This window comes from Polyodon spathula, chromosome 7 (genome assembly GCF_017654505.1).
Source record: "Polyodon spathula isolate WHYD16114869_AA chromosome 7, ASM1765450v1, whole genome shotgun sequence".
NCBI classification, from domain to species: domain Eukaryota; kingdom Metazoa; phylum Chordata; class Actinopteri; order Acipenseriformes; family Polyodontidae; genus Polyodon; species Polyodon spathula.
Window position 1 is genome coordinate 9,784,261 of NC_054540.1, and position 8,175 is coordinate 9,792,435.

General features: G+C 38.1%; 1 non-coding gene across 1 annotated transcript; it reads left to right on the top strand.

Moving 5' to 3' along the window:
• The first annotated feature begins 3,384 nt into the window (after positions 1-3,384).
• Positions 3,385-3,512, top strand: LOC121319073. Its single transcript, XR_005950659.1, has one exon. It is a non-coding gene; the product is annotated as a U6atac minor spliceosomal RNA (small nuclear RNA).
• Positions 3,513-8,175: the final 4,663 nt, after the last annotated feature.

Sequence of the window (8,175 nt, forward strand, 5' to 3'; positions counted from 1 at the left end):
TCCTGTATTTGTTTAAACTTTACTAATTATAAAAAAAAAAAACATCTGTCCTGAAATAAAAATAATATGTTCATCAACTATCCTTAAACCCTACACAGCATTTCATTGTCAAAAATGTTAAACCTGTCTTTGATGATTCTTTGGCTTGTTTGTTTTCTGTGACCTATCTTTGATTTGTGTCAGTGTAATTGTATCTCAGTTAATTGTTTTGTGTTAACTTGAGTAGAGGTTTAAACCTTGATTTCAATCTTGATAAGATGAATGCCATTGCTTAAGCTGTGTATTGGTTTAATTGTGGGAAAGTCAGTAAAACCTGATAAAAACTGTACCTAGAAACCACAAATTTATATTATTTACAGGCATTCCTTCCTACTACACTTCCACAGGGGAATAAAAAGAGCAACTGTGGAAGCCACTGGGGTAAAGTGTGGCAACAAGTTACCGCGGCTTGCTATTACAACACTGAGTCATGAAATGGAAGGGTTTTGCTTTACACTGTTATGAGTTTGTGACATTTTGCCCTATTCACAAAGATTTCACTCTGTTTTTTATTTTTATTTTTTTAAATTAAGTTTTATGCATGCAACTTTTCTTAATCAATGATAAAAAATGTCTTCGTGAATAGGATAATTTTGACCAAAATGATCTGAATATGCCTTGCGTGGGCTTTTACCCATTAGTGCATGTCTTTGTTAAACAGAGGCCTGTGCCTCCTTATTTATAAACGCTACACAAAAACTTAACAATCGCTTCTTTTTGTAACCTAAACAAAATGTTGGAGAGCCTAGCCTGGAAAACCCAACTAAACAAATCATTAAACACGAAGACTCCCCAGATGTTTATTGTTTTTAGAAAGCGAGATTGCGTTTCTTCTACCTCCCTGAGAGAAAATGATCTATTCCCTCCATCACTGATTTTGGTTGTTTGTTTTCTCCCTTTCCATCCGTTTTAAGTCCTAGTGAGGATTGTAGAATGTTGAGGAGAGTAGAATGTATGTTGAATATTCATGTGGCCAGACATCACCTTCCAGTTACCTACAGTTGGTCCTCAGCTGAGTGGTCTTCCACAGCACCTTTGTAATTTCTGACCATATTGGGTGATGTCTGACACATTTTTACCCCATGGCTAGACATAAACTGACTAGTACCGCCAATGCCCAGCAATGGTTGTCCAACACTTTTGTTGTCTGTTTTATCTGTGCTTTACCAGGTTTTCACTTGAATTCACTGTTTTTTACTGCACTGCTATGCTTTTACCATGGGACCCATAGTACACTTGTCTAAGCACTAACTTGGCAGTAGTGTCCAAACTGATTAATTTAAATAATTGTCTCCAAGATATTTACTGTAGACTGAAACATATTCACAAAGCAACAGCTTATGTACTGTTGGGCTCATCTGGAGTTAAATGTTTAGTTAGGCGTCTGACTGTTGAGAAATAGAAGTGTGCTGTCTATTTTATTAATCCATTTATCTCAGTTAAGGGGGGACTGAAGTTTAGACTGTTACAGTAGGTGTTTGAAATGTTTTGAATTTCTTCTAGGCTTCAGGCTATGGAAAAAAAAAAAAAAGCAAAGACATTGTACAATTAAATTGGGATATGTATAATTGGAATTAACGGTGACAGTACCAGCATATTTCAGTTAAGGCTCCTTTTCAATAACCCATTTTGATTATATAAATAATATGTTTTGCAAAGAGATACAAAGGGGGAGCAAATAAAACTGCATGAATACAGTCTATTGAATCACAAGCTTGTGTTGACAACAGGAGGGTAGAGCAATCTTCAGGAAGGCTTCTATCTGAAAGTTACCAGCGGAAAGAGTCACAGTGTGCTGACCTCTGGAGTGCAGATGTAAGATAAGGGAACAGAAGCACAGTCAGGTCAAATAGGACTCGATAAATAAGAGAGTATTACATTCAATTTGATAAAGATAAAAAAAAAAAACAGATCCAGGCTTTAAAAATGTCTATTTTGCAATAAATCATGTTTTACATGTTCCACTAGTTATGATCTAGTCCAGATGTCTGTTCTTCCAATACTGGATGTGGTGATGTTGTCTACAAACTGGCATCGAAAGCTGCTTTGGGGAAGCTTGATGTTTTATACCATTCTGCTATAAGATTTATAACTGGTGCTTCTTATCTTACTCATCACTGCAATCTTTATATTATGGTTGAATGGCCTTTGTTACACACTAGGTGATTGGATCATTGGCTTAGGTTAGAGTATAGAACCCTGACTGGGAAAGCCCCACTATACCTGGGCAACCTATTACAGCTTCAGTTTACAATTTAAGATCACATTCATTTATTAGATTGGTTCTTCCCAGAGTGTTTTTAGGTGTAATTCATTTCAGTTTGCGACTGCTCGTGACTTCAGTAAATTTCAAATCAAATTAAAGCTACAGTTTTGTTTCGGAGGATAATTGGAATCTCAGTTCACTATTGTCTGATGCATGTGTTTGTACTTGTTAATCTGTTTATTTATTTATTTATTTATTTACTTATTTATTTGTTATATTTGTTTGCTTTGTGCTGATGTGATGTTTGCCTCTTGACCAGATCTTCGTTGTAAATGAGAATGTGTTCTCAATCTTCTTATCTGGTAAAATAAAGGTTAAATGAAATTAAATATAATTTACTAAAAGCTTTCTGACTTACTGTACTAAACTTTTAGTTTTACTCCTTTTTAGGTTCTTACTTCTGGTTCTGTACTCTTTAAGTATGTTGCAAAAGTAAATGTAATTTTCAAGCCTTCTATAAAATACAGCTTTTTATAGTTCTTTGTTAGCCTAATTCTGGAGTTTCCATGGATACTTGCCTCAACCTAGCAACACATTGCAGAAAGACAAGAGGCCTCTGAAGAAAATTATAACTGCTGGCTGTTTATCATACTGGAAATCTTAGCAAAAAAAGGATAACAAGTAAACCTTTTCTTGGGCACAAAGTAAAGTCTTTGACTGAGATTACAGAAACACCATACACACAATGTATTAACTAATTAGAAAAATTATCCCGATAGTCAATATTGAAGAGTAAGTAGCGGGGTCCCGAAAAATATAACATTATACATCCCCACGTGTTGCTACAACTGTTTAAATAATTACCTGCAATTTGTCTTTTCATTGTTAACATCCTGACAACTTTTTACACTTATAACTTTAAAGTGTCTTTCAAAGCTCTTTTCAGAATGTCTGCTCTGTGCAATGGGGTTTGAGATATGTCCTCTAAATGAGTGGTTTTCAACCCCGGACCTGGGGCCCCCTGTGGCTGCTGGTTTTCATTCCAACTGAGCTCTCAATTACTTAACTAGACCCTTAATTGAAATGATAACGATACAATGACTGTTTTAATTGTTTTCAGTTATTAAACAGTTGCAGATTTGTTGTATGAAAGGAGAGGAGGTTAGCACTCCCCTTGATAAGGATGGAAGAGCTCCTAGTGGCCGGAAACACACACACTGTTAAGGCTTTGCCATTTACTAAGTGGCATCTCTAACCAAGTTTTTTTTTTTTTTTTAAGTAACTTTAACTGCAACTGTTTAAGAGATGAAAACAGTTACAAATGCTTAATTAAGCAAATGATCATTTCAATTAAGGACCTAGTTAAGTAATTGAGAGCTCAGTTGGAATGAAAACCAGCAGCCACAGGGGGCCCCAGGTCCGGGGTTGAAAACCACTGCTTTACTCTTATTTACTCTTTAATGTTATATTTGTATTTACAGTAAATTATTAAAATAGGTAATCACTGACATTGAACTTGATAGATGATAAAGTAAGATATTTAATAACAAAGGCATGTTCATTTAGGATAATGGATAATGGACTTTGCTGTTCATTTAATCCACATGATATTGTTGGCTGATTTCAAAAGTGTTGATTTTAATGTTTAAACAACTGTGCACAAATACATACAAACTGCTCAAGATGTCCTGTCCCATATGTATTCCGGGACATGTTATGTATTTTTTACGTGTGGGTATATTCCATGAAAAACATTTGTGTAATAGGAAACAACAATATTTAACATACCATCTGCCAGAGACTTATTACTGATCCACGACAGACACACTGGAGGAATGAACCGAATCAAAACATGTTATTCTCCACTAGTAGAGCCACAATGCAAGACAACCTCAAAACATTACTCAGATCACAACTGAGATGGGGGAAGTGGAGGAAAAGGGGGCATTTAGAATCTTGGGTACATGTCTTGTCCATTTTGTGCTCCAGCATATTGACTTTTTGATTACAGTTAGACATGTTTTAAAGGAGGAACAAACTTTTGGATGTCTTTAGCTGTAACAAGGAAGTCATATCTGTGATAAAAGCTCTGGTCTTAAGTAAAGCTCCAGATTCAGCAGCCTGTCCATTGATTTCAGAAGGTTCAAAAGGGCAAGTTTGTCCACTGTTGCAGTTACTTGTTTTTTTAATCTTCAAGCCAGAGCCCTTGGTTGATGTGATAAGACTAAACCCTGCAAACTTTGTTGCACAGTGAAAAAGCACAATTCTGTGTTTGGAACGCATACACAGTTGTTCTCTGGCTATTTAAACTTTGGCAAGTAATGACTACTGCTTGCTGTACAAACCAAACTCATCGCAACGTTATCTTTTATTTATTGATACAAAACAAATTTGTGATTGGGCCTTGTGTGGCAAAAGCCAATGCCATTTTCATTCCTTTGTTTTCCTGATGTTTTCCTAGCAATCTCCAAAATCCTTCTCTACATGCAATCAAGATGACAGCTGATTAGAGGGGCGAGTCTGCTGATCTTGAATATCCTGGCAGTTGCTGGCTTGGTGGCCCAGTACACTTGTTCATTTATGTATTGACCCATGGTAGCACAAAGTTAGGAGTGTGAGTCCCCCTTTGGCAGTCCTGTTTATCTTGTGAAATCATACTTGCTGTGCATTCAGTTTCTAATTGTCACATACACTGTTATGATAAGGATAATAGCTATAAAGAAATTGTATGTGATATTTTGTTGTTTTGTTTTGATTTTGAGAGAGAGGGGTGAGTGTACATATTTTTTGTCTTATATGAATGATTAATAAATAGCCTAGAAGGAACAGCAAACTTACAGAAATACAACCTTCTTTATCCTTTTACAACCTTCACGTCACATTTAATACCATTTGTTTAAGGCTGAGAGTTATAGTGACAGACTTCAGCATTACAGCTTCTTGAGCACAAGTTATTTTGCTTTCATAGGTGAAAAGAGCAAGCTATCTCAGCATCATTACACAGGCTAGTGCTACTGGCTGGTGATCTACTGGTCCACGACAGAGTCTGGGCATGGCCTAGCTCCCAATGACTAGCCACAAACTGGCCTCCCCCATGGGGAGTTTGTTTAGGCAGCTGTGTCTAGTGAGAGGTTGTTACCGTAAATGTAAAGAATATAAATGCTTTTAGTTCATATTGCCTATCACGTTTTGAGAGTCACTTCTGCAGTATAGTTTTGGCACTTGCTCATAATGTCATACTACCAATAGGGTTATCCTGACTCAACAAGAACGTTTCTGTTTTATTCCTGCCATAAGACATTTATGATAGGTGGAGACAGCAGTCTGAGTCCCACAATCTAAACTGCATAGCCCGGTCTCCCATTAGACAAAAAAGTTGCAGATAAGGATTTTGAAATCTCGCCATAACTGTATAGTTAGTGGGTCACTCCTGTAATGCTAAAACCCCTTAGCTTCTTCTTACAGGAGTCTGTCAGTCTCAAAGCCCTTAGTAAATAAACATACTGCCAGTCTGCTGTTAGCAGACCGAAAAATACAATTTGTTGAAACCATTAAATGTATTTAGTTATTTAAATGTTTTTATACAAGGGTGTTCTTCAGATGCTACATCTCATTTACAATGACCTCCTTTTTGTAGGAAGATTTTACTATTGTTAGCGTACTATATTAGCAGCACACAATGAGTACTATTATAAGTATTTGTTATATCAGATGAGCATTCAGTATTACTGAAAGGAAACTTAGTTATATATTTAGACAAATTCAATTATTTTGTTTGTGTCAATGTCAATGTCGGTTACAGGGTACAAGGGAGAAGTGGAGCTCCCGCTGCCGCCTCTATGGCCAGGGGCTCCCCTTCCGAGTTTGCCTCCTGAGGGTCCACTGCTGCTGCTGCCGTCGCCTCCCGAGGGTCCGATGCTCCTACCATTGCCTGGGGTCACCAGAACTGCTTCGCCTGGTGTCTCCAGAACTACTTCGCCTGGGGTTGCTGTCAGCCCTGCTTTGCCACAGGAAATACTGTGGCCGGAGCCCAACATATAGGAGCTGCTGGCTATGAAGAAGTGGGGAGAGGTCGGGAGACCACCTCCCCCTGCAGCACTTTTGCTGCAGGGAATTTGGTGGCTGGAGCCCCATAAGGGTGAGCTGCCGGCTACAGAGAAGGGGCAGAAGGTCAGGAGACCACCCTCACAGACAGCCGGGCAGCGGCCAGGATTGCCTTGGCTGGAGGAGCCGGCCTGTGTACAGTCGGCCTGGATGCTACAGCTGTTGGGGTGGGAGGAGGACCTCCGACCGTGGCCGCCACCTTTGGCCCGTTGCTGCCCCTGTTCCTGGGCCGGAACTATAAACTGGGACTTTGGGACTGAGGGGGAAGGTGGCTATTGAGGCCAGGTGTGCTGTGCACAAGGCGGGGCATATGTGGCGGAGTGTCCTGCCCCTTTATGTTTATTAGTGTTTTATGTTGTATGTACTGTGTTAATGTTGGCGTTTATGTATAATATATAAATATGGTTTACGAGCACAATTGTTTAAAATGTTTATTTGTATTTAGGCACAAGGATTGCACGATCAGGTAAAATGTAATGTGAGCACGGGAAATTACACTTGTTCCGAGTGCAGTTGTACCGAGACTCCAATTGAATGATTGATTAGCAATCGAGTCACGGTACAGCTGCATAAAAGCAGCATATTTTCACTCACCCGGGGTTGTGTGTTCGGGAAGTGGAGAACGGGTGAGAGAGAGGAGAGTGAATTTAAAATAATATAGCAATTGCTACAGAGTGCTGGTAGTGCCAGTACGGTACTTATTTTATGGGTTCATCCACGTTTGTTTTGTCTGTCTGTTTGTTTGGCCAATGCGCCCTTTATTTTCAGTGTTGTGTTTTTTGTTTAACTCTTTTTGTTTGTATTATTATTTAATAAATAAACTGAGCGCCACGGTTCAGTTTGCACCCGCCAGCAAAAGCGTGTTTTGGTTTCTGTTCCTGGGTCTGACGTCAACCACTACAGCCGTCTTTGTGACAACTTGTTATAACTAATTTTATAACAAAGCTTGTCTTTAACATTATTGAATATGTTATAATGTATAGAACACTGGTTGGTGCAGGGATTTTGTTGTCAGGCATGTTACTCAATAAATAATATACTTTTTGATGCAAAGGCCTAATAGTAGTGAATAAGTAATTTGTGTTTTGTTCATTTTGGATCCTGGTTGTACCAATCAAGAAATTGGAATTGTCTATATTTCCAGTGTATGCTGCAGTCCCTATATTTTTCACTTTGATGGTATCCTGATGGTCATTAAGAACAAAGTTTTACAATGCACTGCTATTTAAAAGTGATATTTCCTCATGCTATGTGGTGGGAACAGACTTTATCATTTGTTGATAATCTTGGAATTTCTCCTGTTTACACATTTGTGAAAATGTTGAAAGATGTTTTCAATGAATGTTGAAATCCGAAGCGCCTGTGTAAAGACAGTAATAGTGTGCTTACAGGTTTAAGGCTTGCAAGACATTCTAATGATTTTTGATAAGGATGTGCTGCATATGCATAGCACTATCTTTTACAATGTCTTCATTTTAAACAAGTGATTACAATATATGTGTTAAATCACAGTACATTATTACAATTTTATTTTACAGCAACACACAGTAAGACAAATTCCAGAGCAATTCCCCAAATAAATCAGATATCTAGTGCAAAAGTCAAGTACCCTTAATATCACTCCTGTAAATATCGCCCTCCACTCACAATCAACACATTGAAGTACAATCAGATTCAGTGGCAGCTTGTGATAATATTCTGACACTATAGTTAGGCTATTATCACACAATTAGCAGTACAACTATTGATTTCCACTATTTCACTGTCTCTTGTTAACTAACACTACTAGTGCAATACCTAGCTCAGTGTTTTCCACAGCAAAACAG